At 45.6% G+C, this 16,418-nt stretch overlaps 4 non-coding genes across 4 annotated transcripts; all 4 read left to right on the top strand.

The window, feature by feature from the left end:
• The first annotated feature begins 630 nt into the window (after window positions 1–630).
• trnar-ccu (transfer RNA arginine (anticodon CCU)) lies at window positions 631–703 on the top strand. Its single transcript has one exon. It is a non-coding gene; the product is annotated as a tRNA-Arg (tRNA).
• A 264-nt stretch (window positions 704–967) lies between these two features.
• Window positions 968–1,040, top strand: trnar-ccu (transfer RNA arginine (anticodon CCU)). Its single transcript has one exon. It is a non-coding gene; the product is annotated as a tRNA-Arg (tRNA).
• A 7,719-nt stretch (window positions 1,041–8,759) lies between these two features.
• trnar-ccu (transfer RNA arginine (anticodon CCU)) lies at window positions 8,760–8,832 on the top strand. Its single transcript has one exon. It is a non-coding gene; the product is annotated as a tRNA-Arg (tRNA).
• A 3,089-nt stretch (window positions 8,833–11,921) lies between these two features.
• trnar-ccu (transfer RNA arginine (anticodon CCU)) lies at window positions 11,922–11,994 on the top strand. The gene has a single exon. It is a non-coding gene; the product is annotated as a tRNA-Arg (tRNA).
• The last annotated feature ends 4,424 nt before the right edge of the window (window positions 11,995–16,418 follow it).

Below are 16,418 nucleotides of genomic sequence, written 5' to 3'. Positions count from 1 at the left end.
AACCCAGAGGTCGATGGAGCGAAACCATCCTCTGCTAAGTCTTTTTAAATCTCAATCTTACTCAGGAGGCTTTTACAATACACACAAAGAGTTAACTCCTATAAACTCCAGAGGCACTGGCCTCCTAAGCCAGGGATTGTGGGTTTGAGTCCCATCAGGGGTGATTACAGCAGGGTGGCGCAGTGGGACCGTGCTGTGCCCATAACCCAGAGGTCAATGGAATGTAACCATCCTCTGCTGAGTTGTTTTAAATCTCAATATTATTCAGGAGGCTTTTACTATACACACTAATAATTACCTCATAGACACTCCAGAGGCACTGGCCTCCTCAGACAGAGATTGTGGTTTCAAGTCCTGTTGAGATTGATTACAGCAGAGTGGCGCAGCGGAAGCGTGCTGGGCCCATAACCCAGAGGTCGATGGATCGAAACCATCCTCTGCTAAAACCTTTTACCTTCTAGACACTCTTGAATCCCTAAAAATGGGCAACAACCACAGGATGGTCATGAAAAGCTGAAGCCACTTTCACCTCTCATAATAGTCATTCATCTAGAAGACTCTTTGTGTGTATTGGAAAGGACTCCTGATTAAGATTGAGATTTAAAAGGGCAAGTTAGCAAATGCTTAAAAGCCCCAGTGGCCTAATGGATAAGGCACTGGCCTCCTAAGCCAGGGATTGTGGGTTCGAGTCCCATCTGGGGTGATTACAGCAGAGTGGCACAGTGGAAGCGTGCTGGGCCCATAACCCAGAGGTCGATGGATCGAAACCATCCTCTGCTAAGACATTTTACCTTCTAGACACTCTTGAATCCCTAAAAATGGGCAACAACCACAGGTTGGTCATGAAAAGCTGAGGCCACTTTCACCTCTCATAATAGTCATTCATCTAGAAGACTCCTTTTGTGTATTGTAAAGGACTCCTGATTAAGATTAAGATTTAAAAAGGCAAGTTAGTAACTGCATTAATGCCCCAGTGGCCTAATGGATAAGGCACTGGCCTCCTAAGCCAGGGATTGTGGGTTTGAGTCCCATCTGGGGTGATTACAGCAGAGTGGCGCAGTGGGACTGTGCTGTGCCCATAACCCAGAGGTCAATGGATTGTAACCATCCTCTACTAAGTTGTTTTAAATCTCAATATTATTCAGGAGGCTTTTACTATACACACTAATAATTACCTCATAGACACTCCAGAGGCATTGGCCTCCTCAGACAGAGATTGTGGTTTCAAGTCCTGTCAAGGTTGATGACAGCAGAGTTGCGCAGCGGAAGCGTGCTGGGCCCATAACCCAGAGGTCGATGGATTGAAACCATCCTCTGCTAAGTCTTTTTAAATCTCAATCTTATTCAGGAGTCTTTTACTATACACACAAAGAATTAACTCATAGACACTCGAGTGGCACTAGACTCCTCAGACAGAGATTGTGGTTTCGGATCGTATCAAGATTGATTACAGCAGAGTGGCGCAGCGGAAGCGTGCTGGGCCCATAACCCAGAGGTCAATGGATCGAAAACATCCTCTTATAAGTCTTTTTAAATCTCAATCTTGTTTAGGAGGCTTTTAATATACACACAAATAATTAACTCATAGACACTCCAGAGGCACTGCCTCCTCAGACAGAGATTGTGGTTTCAAGTCCTGTCAAGATTGATTACAGCAGAGTGGTGCAGCAGAAGCGTGCTGGGCCCATAACCCAGAGGTCGATTGCTCGAAACCATCCTCTGCTAAGTCTTTTTAAATCTCAATCTTATTCAGGAGGCTTTTACAATACACACAAAAAGCTAACTCCTAGAAACTCCAGAGGCACTGGCTTCTTAAGCCAGGGATTGTGGGCTTGAGTCCCATCTGGGGTGATTACAGCAGAGTGGCGCAGTGGGACCGTGCTGTGCCCATAACCCAGAGGTCAATGCATCGTAACCATCCTCTGCTGAGTTGTTTTAAATCTCAATATTATTCAGGAGGCTTTTACTATACACACTAATAATTACCTCATAGACACTCCAGAGGCACTGGCCTCCTCAGACAGAGATTGTGGTTTCAAGTCCTGTAAAGATTGATTACAGCAGAGTGGCACAGCGGAAGCGTGCTGGGCCCATAACCCAGAGGTCGATGGATCGAAACCATCCTCTGCTAAGTCTTTTTAAATCTCAATTTTATTCAGGAGTCTTTTACTATACACAAAAAGAATTAACTCATAGACACTCCAGAGGCACTAGACTCCTCAGACATAGATTGTGGTTTCGGATCTTATCAAGATTGATTACAGCAGAGTGGCGCAGCCGAAGCGTGCTGGGCCCATAACCCAGAGGTCGATGGATCGAAACCATCCTCTGATAAGTCTTTTTAAATCTCAATCTTGTTCAGGAGGCTTTTACTATACACACAAATAATTAACTCATAGACACTCCAGAGGCACTGCCTCCTCAGACAGAGATTGTGGTTTCAAGTCCTGTCAAGATTGATTACAGCAGAGTGGCGCAGCGGAAGCGTGCTGGGCCCATAACCCAGAGGTCGATGGATTGAAACGATCCTCTGCTAAGTCTTTTTAAATCTCAATCTTATTCAGGAGGCTTTTACAATACACACAAATAGTTAAATCCTAGAAACTCCAGAGGCACTGGACTCCTAAGCCCTGGATTGTGGGTTCGAGTCCCATTTAGGGTGATTACAGCAGAGTGGTGCAGCGGAAGCGTGCTGGGCCCATAACCCAGAGGTCGATGGATCGAAACCATCCTCTGCTAAGACCTTTTACCTTCTAGACACTCTTGAATCCCTAAAAATGGGCAACAACCACAGGATGGTCATGAAAAGCTAAGGCCACTTTCACCTCTCATAATAGTCATTCATCTAGAAGACTCTTTGTGTGTATTGTAAAGGACTCCTGATTAGGATTGAGATTTAAAAGGGCAAGTTAGCAAATGCCTTAAAGCCCCAGTGGCCTAATGGATAAGGCACTGGCCTCTTAAGTCAGGGATTGTTGGCTTCAGTCCCATCTTGGGTGATTACAGCAGAGTGGCGCAGTGGGACCGTGCTGTGCCCATAACCCAGAGGTCAATGCATCGTAACCATCCTCTGCTGAGTTGTTTTAAATCTCAATATTATTCAGGAGGCTTTTACTATACACACTAATAATTACCTCATAGACACTCCAGAGGCACTGGCCTCCTCAGACAGAGATTGTGGTTTCAAGTCCTGTTGAGATTGATTACAGCAGAGTGGCGCAGCGGAAGCGTGCTGGGCCCATAACCCAGAGGTCGATAGATCGAAACCATCCTCTGCTAAGACCTTTTACCTTCTAGACACTCTTGAATCCCTAAAAATGGGCAACAACCACAGGTTGGTCATGAAAAGCTGAGGCCACTTTCACCTCTCATAATAGTCATTCATCTAGAAGACTCTTTGTGTGTATTGGAAAGGACTCCTGATTAAGATTGAGATTTAAAAGGGCAAGTTAGCAAATGCATTAAAGCCCCAGTGGCCTAATGGATAAGGCACTGGCCTCATAAGCCAGGGATTGTGGGTTTGAGTCCCATCTGGGGTGATTACAGCAGAGTGGCGCAATGGAAGCGTGCTGGGCCCATGACCCAGAGGTCGATGGATCGAAACATTCCTCTGCTAAGACCTTTTACCTTCTAGACACTCTTGAATCCCTAAAAATGGGCAACAACCACAGGTTGGTCATGAAAAGCTGAGGCCACTTTCACCTCCTATAATAGTCATTCATCTAGAAGACTCCTTCTGTGTATTGTAAAGGACTCCTGATTAAGATTGAGATTTAAAAAGTCAAGTTAGTAACTGCGTTAATGCCCCAGTGGCCTAATGGATAAGCCACTGGCCTCCTAAGCCAGGGATTGTGGGTTTGAGTCCCATCTGGGGTGATTACAGCAGAGTGGCGCAGTGGGACCGGACCGTGCTGTGCCCATAACCCAGAGGTCAATGGATCATAACGATCCTCTACTAAGATGTTTTAAATATCAATATTATTCAGGAGGCTTTTACTATACACACTAATAATTACCTCATAGACACTCCAGAGGAACTGGCCTCCTCAGACAGAGATTGTGGTTTCAAGTCCTGTCAAGATTGATGACAGCAGAGTGGCACAGAGGAAACGTGCTGGGCCCATCACCCAAAGGTCGATGGATCGAAATCATCCTCTGCTAAGTCTTTTTAAATCTCAATCTTATTCAGGAGTCTTTTACTATACACACAAAGAATTAACTCATAGACACTCCAGAGGCACTAGACTCCTCAGACATAGATTGTGGTTTCGGATCGGATCAAGATTGATTACAGCAGAGTGGCACAGCGGAAGCGTGCTGGGCCCATAACCCAGAGGTCGATGGATCGAAACCATCGTCTGTTAAGTCTTTTTAAATCTCAATCTTGTTCAGGAGGCTTTTACTATACACACAAATAATTAACTCATAGACACTCCAGAGGCACTGCCTCCTCAGACAGAGATTGTGATTTCAAGTCCTGTCAAGATTGATTACAGCAGAGTGGCACAGAGGAAACGTGCTGGGCCCATAACCCAAAGGTCGATGGATCGAAACCATCCTCTGCTAAGTCTTTTTAAATCTCAATCTTATTCAGGAGTCTTTTACTATACACACAAAGAATTAACTCATAGACAATCCAGAGGCACTAGACTCCTCAGACATAGATTGTGGTTTCGGATCGTATCAGGATTGATTACAGCAGAGTGGCGCAGCGGAAGCGTGCTGGGCCCATAACCCAGAGGTCGATGGATCGAAACCATCCTCTGCTAAGTCTTTTTAAATCTCAATCTTGTTCAGGAGGCTTTTACTATACACATAAATAACTAACTCATAGACACTCCAGAGGCACTGCCTCCTCAGACAGAGATTGTGGTTTCAAGTCCTGTCAAGATTGATTACAGCAGAGTGGCGCAGCGGAAGCGTGCTGGGCCCATAACCCAGAGGTCGATGGATCGAAACCATCCTCTGCTAAGTCTTTTTAAATCTCAATCTTATTCAGGAGGCTTTTACAATACACACAAAAAGTTAACTCCTAGAAACTCCAGAGGCACTGGACTCCTAAGCCAGGGATTGTGGGTTCGAGTCCCATCTGGGGTGATTACAGCAGAGTGGCGCAGCGGAAGCGTGCTGGGCCCATAACCCAGAGGGCGATGGATCGAAACCATCCTCTGCTAAGTCTTTTTAAATCTCAATCTTATTCAGGAGGCTTTTACAATACACACAAAGAGTTAACTCCTAGAAACTCCAGAGGCACTGGACTCCTAAGCCCTGGATTGTGGGTTTGAGTCCCATCTAGGGTGATTACAGCAGAGTGGTGCAACGGAAGCGTGCTGGGCCCATAACCCAGAGGTCGATGGATCGAAACCATCCTCTGCTAAGACCTTTTACCTTCTAGACACTCTTGAATCCCTAAAAATGGGCAACAACCACAGGATGGTCATGAAAAGCTGAGGCCACTTTCACCTCTCATAATAGTCATTCATCTAGAAGACTCTTTGTGTGTATTGTAAAGGACTCCTGATTAGGATTGAGATTTAAAAGGGCAAGTTAGCAAATGCATTAAAGCCCCAGTGGCCTAATGGATAAGGCACTGGCCTCTTAAGCCAGGGATTGTGGGCTTCAGTCCCATCTGGGGTGATTACAGCAGAGTGGCGCAGTGGGACCGTGCTGTGTCCATAACCCAGAGGTCGATAGATCGAAACATTCCTCTGCTAAAACCTTTTACCTTCTAGACACTCTTGAATCCCTAAAAATGGGCAACAACCACAGGTTGGTCATGAAAAGCTGAGGCCACTTTCACCTCTCATAATAGTCATTCATCTAGAAGACTCCTTCTGTGTATTGTAAAGGACTCCTGATTAAGATTGAGATTTAAAAGGGCAAGTTAGCAAATGCATTAAAACCCCAGTGGCCTAATGGATAAGGCACTGGCCTCTTAAGCCAGGGATTGTGGGCTTCAGTCCCATCTGGGGTGATTACAGCAGAGTGGCCCAGTGGGACCGTGCTGTGCCCATAACCCAGAGGTCAATGGATCGTAACCATCCTCTGCTGAGTTGTTTTAAATCTCAATATTATTCAGGAGGCTTTTACTATACACACTAATAATTACCTCATAGACACTCCAGAGGCACTGGCCTCCTCAGACAAAGATTGTGGATTCAAGTCCTGTCAAGATTGATGACAGCAGAGTGGCGCAGCGGAAGCGTGCTGGGCCCATAACCCAGAGGTCGATGGATCGAAACTATCCTCTGCTAAGTCTTTTTAAATCTCAATCTTATTCAGGAGTCTTTTACTATACACACAAAGAATTAACTCATAGACACACCAGAGGCACTAAACTCCTCAGACAGAGATTGTGGTTTCGGATCGTATCAAGATTGATTACAGCAGAGTGGCGCAGCGGAAGCGTGCTGGGCCCATAACCCAGAGGTCAATGGATCGAAACCATCCTCTGATAAGTCTTTTTAAATCTCAATCTTGTTCAGGAGGCTTTTACTATACACACAAATAATTAACTCATAGACACTCCAGAGAGAGGCACTGCCTCCTCAGACAGAGATTGTGGTTTCAAGTCCTGTCAAGATTGATTACAGCAGAGTGGCGCAGCGGAAGCGTGCTGGGCCCATAACCCAGAGGTCGATGGATCGAAACCATCCTCTGCTAAGTCTTTTTAAATCTCAATCTTATTCAGGAGGCTTTTACAATACACACATAAAGTTAACTCCTAGAAACTCCAGAGGCACTGGATGGATAATGGATGACTCCTCAGACAGCGATTGTGGTTTCGGATCGTATCAAGATTGATTACAGCACAGTGGCGCAGCGGAAGCGTGCTGGGCCCATAACCCAGAGGTCGATGGATTGAAACCATCTTCTGATAAGTCTTTTTAAATCTCAATCTTATTCAGGAGGCTTTTACAATACACACAAAGAGTTAACTCCTAGAAATTCCAGAGGCACTGGACTACTAAGACAGGGATTGTGGGTTTGAGTCCCATCTGGGGTGATTACAGCAGAGTGGCGCAGTGGGACCGTGCTGTGCCCATAACCCAGAGGTCAATGGATCGTAACCATCCTCTACTAAGCTGTTTTATATCTCAATATTATTCAGGAGGCTTTTACTATACACACTAATAATTACCTCATAGACACTCCAGAGGCACTGCCCTCCTCAGGCAGAGATTGTGGTTTCAAGTCCTGTCAAGATTGATGACAGCAGAGTGGCACAGCGGAAGCGTGCTGGTCCCATAACCCAGAGCTTGATGGATCGAAACCATCCTCTGCTAAGTCTTTATAAATCTCAATCTTATTCAGGAGTCTTTTACTATACACACAAAGAATTAACTCATAGACACTCCAGAGGCACTAAACTCCTCAGACAGAGATTGTGGTTTCGGGTCATATAAAGATTGATTACAGCAGAGTGGCGCAGCGGAAGCCTGCTGGGCCCATAACCCAGAGGGCGATGGATCGAAACCATCCTCTGCTAAGTCTTTTTAAATCTCAATCTTATTCGGGAGGCTTTTACAATACACACAAAGAGTTAACTCCTAGAAACTCCAGAGGCACTGGACTCCTAAGCCCTGGATTGTGGGTTTGAGTCCCAACTAGGGTGATTACAGCAGAGTGGTGCAGCGGAAGCGTGCTGGGCCCATAACCCAGAGGTCGATGGATTGAAACCATCCTCTGCTAAGACCTTTTACCTTCTAGACACTCTTGAATCCCTAAAAATGGGCAACAACCACAGGATGGTCATGAAAAGCTGAGGCCACTTTCACCTCTCATAATAGTCATTCATCTAGAAGACTCTTTGTGTGTATTGTAAAGGACTCCTTATTAGGATTGAGATTTAAAAGGGCAAGTGAGCAAATGCATTAAAGCCCCAGTGGCCTAATGGATAAGGCACTGGCCTCTTAAGCCAGGGATTGTGGGCTTCAGTCCCATCTGGGGTGATTACAGCAGAGTGGCGCAGTGGGACCGTGCTGTGCCCATAACCCAGAGGTCGATGGATCGAAACATTCCTCTGCTAAAACCTTTTACCTTCTAGACACTCTTGAATCCCTAAAAATGGGCAACAACCACAGGTTGGTCATGAAAAGCTGAGGCCACTTTCACCTCTCATAATAGTCATTCATCTAAAAGACTCCTTCTGTGTATTGTAAAGGACTCCTGATTAAGATTGAGATTTAAAAGGGCAAGTTAGCAAATGCATTAAAGCCCCAGTGGCCTAATGGATAAGGCACTGGCCTCTTAAGCCAGGGATTGTGGGCTTCAGTCCCATCTGGGGTGATTACAGCAGAGTGGCGCAGTGGGACCGTGCTGTGCCCATCATAACCCAGAGGTCAATGGATCGTAACCATCCTCTGCTGAGTTGTTTTAAATCTCAATATTATTCAGGAGGCTTTTACTATACACACTAATAATTACCTCATAGACACTCCAGAGGCACTGGCCTCCTCAGACAGAGATTGTGGTTTCAAGTCCTGTTGAGATTGATTACAGCAGAGTGGCGCAGCGGAAGCGTGCTGGGCCCATAACCCAGAGGTCGATGGATCGAAACCATCCTCTGCTAAGACCTTTTACCTTCTAGACACTCTTGAATCCCTAAAAATGGGCAACAACCACAGGATGGTCATGAAAAGCTGAAGCCACTTTCACCTCTCATAATAGTCATTCATCTAGAAGACTCTTTGTGTGTATTGGAAAGGACTCCTGATTAAGATTGAGATTTAAAAGGGCAAGTTAGCAAATGCATAAAAGCCCCAGTGGCCTAATGGATAAGGCACTGGCCTCCTAAGCCAGGGATTGTGGGTTCGAGTCCCTTCTGGGGTGATTACAGCAGAGTGGCACAGTGGAAGCGTGCTGGGCCCATAACCCAGAGGTCGATGGATCGAAACCATCCTCTGCTAAGACATTTTACCTTCTAGACACTCTTGAATCCCTAAAAATGGGCAACAACCACAGGTTGGTCATGAAAAGCTGAGGCCAGTTTCAACAGGGTGTCTTGAGATTTTTAAATCTCAATCTTATTCAGGAGTCTTTTACTATACACACAAAGAATTAACTCATAGACACTCCAGAGGCCCTAGACTCCTCAGACATAGATTGTGGTTTCGGATCGTATCAAGATTGATTACAGCAGAGTGGCGCAGCGGAAGCGTGCTGGGCCCATAACCCAGAGGTCAATGGATCGAAACCATCCTCTGATAAGTCTTTTTAAATCTCAATCTTGTTCAGGAGGCTTTTACTATACACACAAATAATTAACTCATAGACACTCCAGAGAGAGGCACTGCCTCCTCAGACAGAGATTGTGGTTTCAAGTCCTGTCAAGATTGATTACAGCAGAGTGGCACAGAGGAAACGTGCTGGGCCCATAACCCAAAGGTCGATGGATCGAAACCATCCTCTGCTAAGTCTTTTTAAATCTCAATCTTATTCAGGAGTCTTTCACTATACACACAAAGAATTAACTCATAGACACTCCAGAGGCACTAGACTCCTCAGACATAGATTGTGGTTTCGGATCGTATCAAGATTGATTACAGCAGAGTGGCGCAGCGGAAGCGTGCTGGGCCCATAACCCAGAGGTCGATGGATCGAAACCATCCTCTGCTAAGTCTTTTTAAATCTCAATCTTGTTCAGGAGGCTTTTACTATACACACAAATAATTAACTCATAGACACTCCAGAGAGAGGCACTGCCTCCTCAGACAGAGATTGTGGTTTCAAGTCCTGTCAAGATTGATTACAGCAGAGTGGCGCAGCGGAAGCGTGCTGGGCCCATAACCCAGAGGTCGATGGATCGAAACCATCCTCTGCTAAGTCTTTTTAAATCTCAATCTTATTCAGGAGGCTTTTACAATACACACATAAAGTTAACTCCTAGAAACTCCAGAGGCACTGGATGGATAATGGATGACTCCTCAGACAGCGATTGTGGTTTCGGATTGTATCAAGATTGATTACAGCACAGTGGCGCAGCGGAAGCGTGCTGGGCCCATAACCCAGAGGTCGATGGATTGAAACCATCTTCTGATAAGTCTTTTTAAATCTCAATCTTATTCAGGAGGCTTTTACAATACACACAAAGAGTTAACTCCTAGAAATTCCAGAGGCACTGGACTACTAAGACAGGGATTGTGGGTTTGAGTCCCATCTGGGGTGATTACAGCAGAGTGGCGCAGTGGGACCGTGCTGTGCCCATAACCCAGAGGTCAATGGATCATAACCATCCTCTACTAAGCTGTTTTATATCTCAATATTATTCAGGAGGCTTTTACTATACACACTAATAATTACCTCATAGACACTCCAGAGGCACTGCCCTCCTCAGGCAGAGATTGTGGTTTCAAGTCCTGTCAAGATTGATGACAGCAGAGTGGCACAGCGGAAGCGTGCTGGTCCCATAACCCAGAGCTTGATGGATCGAAACCATCCTCTGCTAAGTCTTTATAAATCTCAATCTTATTCAGGAGTCTTTTACTATACACACAAAGAATTAACTCATAGACACTCCAGAGGCACTAAACTCCTCAGACAGAGATTGTGGTTTCGGGTCATATCAAGATTGATTACAGCAGAGTGGCGCAGCGGAAGCCTGCTGGGCCCATAACCCAGAGGTCGATGGATCGAAACCATCCTCTGCTAAGTCTTTTTAAATCTCAATCTTATTCAGGAGGCTTTTACAATACACACAAAGAGTTAACTCCTAGAAACTCCAGAGGCACTGGACTCCTAAGCCCTGGATTGTGGGTTTGAGTCCCAACTAGGGTGATTACAGCAGAGTGGTGCAGCGGAAGCGTGCTGGGCCCATAACCCAGAGGTCGATGGATTGAAACCATCCTCTGCTAAGACCTTTTACCTTCTAGACACTCTTGAATCCCTAAAAATGGGCAACAACCACAGGATGGTCATGAAAAGCTGAGGCCACTTTCACCTCTCATAATAGTCATTCATCTAGAAGACTCTTTGTGTGTATTGTAAAGGACTCCTTATTAGGATTGAGATTTAAAAGGGCAAGTGAGCAAATGCATTAAAGCCCCAGTGGCCTAATGGATAAGGCACTGGCCTCTTAAGCCAGGGATTGTGGGCTTCAGTCCCATCTGGGGTGATTACAGCAGAGTGGCGCAGTGGGACCGTGCTGTGCCCATAACCCAGAGGTTTGATGGATCGAAACATTCCTCTGCTAAAACCTTTTACCTTCTAGACACTCTTGAATCCCTAAAAATGGGCAACAACCACAGGTTGGTCATGAAAAGCTGAGGCCACTTTCACCTCTCATAATAGTCATTCATCTAAAAGACTCCTTATGTGTATTGTAAAGGACTCCTGATTAAGATTGAGATTTAAAAGGGCAAGTTAGCAAATGCATTAAAGCCCCAGTGGCCTAATGGATAAGGCACTGGCCTCTTAAGCCAGGGATTGTGGGCTTCAGTCCCATCTGGGGTGATTACAGCAGAGTGGCGCAGTGGGACCGTGCTGTGCCCATCATAACCCAGAGGTCAATGGATCGTAACCATCCTCTGCTGAGTTGTTTTAAATCTCAATATTATTCAGGAGGCTTTTACTATACACACTAATAATTACCTCATAGACACTCCAGAGGCACTGGCCTCCTCAGACAGAGATTGTGGTTTCAAGTCCTGTTGAGATTGATTACAGCAGAGTGGCGCAGCGGAAGCGTGCTGGGCCCATAACCCAGAGGTCGATGGATCGAAACCATCCTCTGCTAAGACCTTTTACCTTCTAGACACTCTTGAATCCCTAAAAATGGGCAACAACCACAGGATGGTCATGAAAAGCTGAAGCCACTTTCACCTCTCATAATAGTCATTCATCTAGAAGACTCTTTGTGTGTATTGGAAAGGACTCCTGATTAAGATTGAGATTTAAAAGGGCAAGTTAGCAAATGCATAAAAGCCCCAGTGGCCTAGTGGATAAGGCACTGGCCTCCTAAGCCAGGGATTGTGGGTTCGAATCCCATCTGGGGTGATTACAGCAGAGTGGCACAGTGGAAGCGTGCTGGGCCCATAACCCAGAGGTCGATGGATCGAAACCATCCTCTGCTAAGACATTTTACCTTCTAGACACTCTTTAATCCCTAAAAATGGGCAACAACCACAGGTTGGTCATGAAAAGCTGAGGCCAGTTTCAACAGGGTGTCTTGAGATTTTTAAATCTCAATCTTATTCAGGAGTCTTTTACTATACACACAAAGAATTAACTCATAGACACTCCAGAGGCCCTAGACTCCTCAGACATAGATTGTGGTTTCGGATCGTATCAAGATTGATTACAGCAGAGTGGCGCAGCGGAAGCGTGCTGGGCCCATAACCCAGAGGTCAATGGATCGAAACCATCCTCTGATAAGTCTTTTTAAATCTCAATCTTGTTCAGGAGGCTTTTACTATACACACAAATAATTAACTCATAGACACTCCAGAGAGAGGCACTGCCTCCTCAGACAGAGATTGTGGTTTCAAGTCCTGTCAAGATTGATTACAGCAGAGTGGCACAGAGGAAACGTGCTGGGCCCATAACCCAAATGTCGATGGATCGAAACCATCCTCTGCTAAGTCTTTTTAAATCTCAATCTTATTCAGGAGTCTTTCACTATACACACAAAGAATTAACTCATAGACACTCCAGAGGCACTAGACTCCTCAGACATAGATTGTGGTTTCGGATCGTATCAAGATTGATTACAGCAGAGTGGCGCAACGGAAGCGTGCTGGGCCCATAACCCAGAGGTCGATGGATTGAAACCATCCTCTGCTAAGTCTTTTTAAATCTCAATCTTGTTCAGGAGGCTTTTACTATACACATAAATAATTAACTCATAGACACTCCAGAGGCACTGCCTCCTCAGACAGAGATTGTGGTTTCAAGTCCTGTCAAGATTGATTACAGCAGAGTGGCGCAGCGGAAGCGTGCTGGGCCCATAACCCAGAGGTCGATGGATCGAAACCATCCTCTGCTAAGTCTTTTTAAATCTCAATCTTATTCAGGAGGCTTTTACAATACACACAAAAAGTTAACTCCTAGAAACTCCAGAGGCACTGGACTCCTAAGCCAGGGATTGTGGGTTCGAGTCCCATCTGGGGTGATTACAGCAGAGTGGCGCAGCGGAAGCGTGCTGGGCCCATAACCCAGAGGTCGATAGATCGAAACCATCCTCTGCTAAGACCTTTTACCTTCTAGACACTCTTGAATCCCTAAAAATGGGCAACAACCACAGGATGGTCATGAAAAGCTGAGGCCACTTTCACCTCTCATAATAGTCATTCATCTAGAAGACTCTTTGTGTGTATTGTAAAGGACTCCTGATTAGGATTGAGATTTAAAGGGCAAGTTAGCAAATGCATTAAAGCCCCAGTGGCCTAATGGATAAGGCACTGGCCTCTTAAGCCAGGGATTGTGGGCTTCAGTCCCATCTGGGGTGATTACAGCAGAGTGGCGCAGTGGGACCGTGCTGTGCCCATAACCCAGAGGTCGATAGATCGAAACATTCCTCTGCTAAAACCTTTTACCTTCTAGACACTCTTGAATCCCTAAAAATGGGCAACAACCACAGGTTGGTCATGAAAAGCTGAGGCCACTTTCACCTCTCATAATAGTCATTCATCTAGAAGACTCCTTCTGTGTATTGTAAAGGACTCCTGATTAAGATTGAGATTTAAAAGGGCAAATGCATTAAAACCCCAGTGGCCTAATGGATAAGGCACTGGCCTCTTAAGCCAGGGATTGTGGGCTTCAGTCCCATCTGGGGTGATTACAGCAGAGTGGCCCAGTGGGACCGTGCTGTGCCCATAACCCAGAGGTCAATGGATCGTAACCATCCTCTGCTGAGTTGTTTTAAATCTCAATATTATTCAGGAGGCTTTTACTATACAAACTAATAATTACCTCATAGACACTCCAGAGGCACTGGCCTCCTCAGACAAAGATTGTGGATTCAAGTCCTGTCAAGATTGATGACAGCAGAGTGGCGCAGCGGAAGCGTGCTGGGCCCATAACCCAGAGGTCGATGGATCGAAACTATCCTCTGCTAAGTCTTTTTAAATCTCAATCTTATTCAGGAATCTTTTACTATACACACAAAGAATTAACTCATAGACACACCAGAGGCACTAAACTCCTCAGACAGAGATTGTGGTTTCGGATCGTATCAAGATTGATTACAGCAGAGTGGCGCAGCGGAAGCGTGCTGGGCCCATAACCCAGAGGTCAATGGATCGAAACCATCCTCTGATAAGTCTTTTTAAATCTCAATCTTGTTCAGGAGGCTTTTACTATACACACTAATAATTAACTCATAGACACTCCAGAGAGAGGCACTGCCTCCTCAGACAGAGATTGTGGTTTCAAGTCCTGTCAAGATTGATTACAGCAGAGTGGCGCAGCGGAAGCGTGCTGGGCCCATAACCCAGAGGTCGATGGATCGAAACCATCCTCTGCTAGGTCTTTTTAAATCTCAATCTTATTCAGGAGGCTTTTACAATACACACATAAAGTTAACTCCTAGAAACTCCAGAGGCACTGGATGGATAATGGATGACTCCTCAGACAGCGATTGTGGTTTCGGATCGTATCAAGATTGATTACAGCACAGTGGCGCAGCGGAAGCGTGCTGGGCCCATAACCCAGAGGTCGATGGATTGAAACCATCTTCTGATAAGTCTTTTTAAATCTCAATCTTATTCAGGAGGCTTTTACAATACACACAAAGAGTTAACTCCTAGAAATTCCAGAGGCACTGGACTACTAAGACAGGGATTGTGGGTTTGAGTCCCATCTGGGGTGATTACAGCAGAGTGGCGCAGTGGGACCGTGCTGTGCCCATAACCCAGAGGTCAATGGATCGTAACCATCCTCTACTAAGCTGTTTTATATCTCAATATTATTCAGGAGGCTTTTACTATACACACTAATAATTACCGCATAGACACTCCAGAGGCACTGCCCTCCTCAGGCAGAGATTGTGGTTTCAAGTCCTGTCAAGATTGATGACAGCAGAGTGGCACAGCGGAAGCGTGCTGGGCCCATAACCCAGAGCTTGATGGATCGAAACCATCCTCTGCTAAGTCTTTATAAATCTCAATCTTATTCAGGAGTCTTTTACTATACACACAAAGAATTAACTCATAGACACTCCAGAGGCACTAAACTCCTCAGACAGAGATTGTGGTTTCGGGTCATATCAAGATTGATTACAGCAGAGTGGCGCAGCGGAAGCGTGCTGGGCCCATAACCCAGAGGGCGATGGATCGAAACCATCCTCTGCTAAGTCTTTTTAAATCTCAATCTTATTCAGGAGGCTTTTACAATACACACAAAGAGTTAACTCCTAGAAACTCCAGAGGCACTGGACTCCTAAGCCCTGGATTGTGGGTTTGAGCCCCACCTAGGGTGATTACAGCAGAGTGGTGCAGCGGAAGCGTGCTGGGCCCATAACCCAGAGGTCGATGGATTGAAACCATCCTCTGCTAAGACCTTTTACCTTCTAGACACTCTTGAATCCCTAAAAATGGGCAACAACCACAGGATGGTCATGAAAAGCTGAGGCCACTTTCACCTCTCATAATAGTCATTCATCTAGAAGACTCTTTGTGTGTATTGTAAAGGACTCCTGATTAGGATTGAGATTTAAAAGGGCAAGTGAGCAAATGCATTAAAGCCCCAGTGGCCTAATGGATAAGGCACTGGCCTCTTAAGCCAGGGATTGTGGGCTTCAGTCCCATCTGGGGTGATTACAGCAGAGTGGCGCAGTGGGACCGTGCTGTGCCCATAACCCAGAGGTCGATGGATCGAAACATTCCTCTGCTAAAACCTTTTACCTTCTAGACACTCTTGAATCCCTAAAAATGGGCAACAACCACAGGTTGGTCATGAAAAGCTGAGGCCACTTTCACCTCTCATAATAGTCATTCATCTAAAAGACTCCTTCTGTGTATTGTAAAGGACTCCTGATTAAGATTGAGATTTAAAAGGGCAAGTTAGCATATGCATTAAAGCCCCAGTGGCCTAATGGATAAGGCACTGGCCTTTTAAACCAGGGATTGTGGGCTTCAGTCCCATCTGGGGTGATTACAGCAGAGTGGCGCAGTGGGACCGTGCTGTTCCCATCATAACCCAGAGGTCAATGGATCGTAACCATCCTCTGCTGAGTTGTTTTAAATCTCAATATTATTCAGGAGGCTTTTACTATACACACTAATAATTACCTCATAGACACTCCAGAGGCACTGGCCTCCTCAGACAGAGATTGTGGTTTCAAGTCCTGTTGAGATTGATTACAGCAGAGTGGCGCAGCGGAAGCGTGCTGGGCCCATAACCCAGAGGTCGATGGATCGAAACCATCCTCTGCTAAGACCTTTTACCTTCTAGACACTCTTGAATCCCTAATAATGGGCAAC

The sequence above is a fragment of the Carassius carassius genome, chromosome 11 (genome assembly GCF_963082965.1).
Source record: "Carassius carassius chromosome 11, fCarCar2.1, whole genome shotgun sequence".
Taxonomy (NCBI): domain Eukaryota; kingdom Metazoa; phylum Chordata; class Actinopteri; order Cypriniformes; family Cyprinidae; genus Carassius; species Carassius carassius.
The sequence above is the reverse complement of the archived record's forward strand: the minus strand, read 5'-3'. Positions and strand labels throughout refer to the sequence as shown.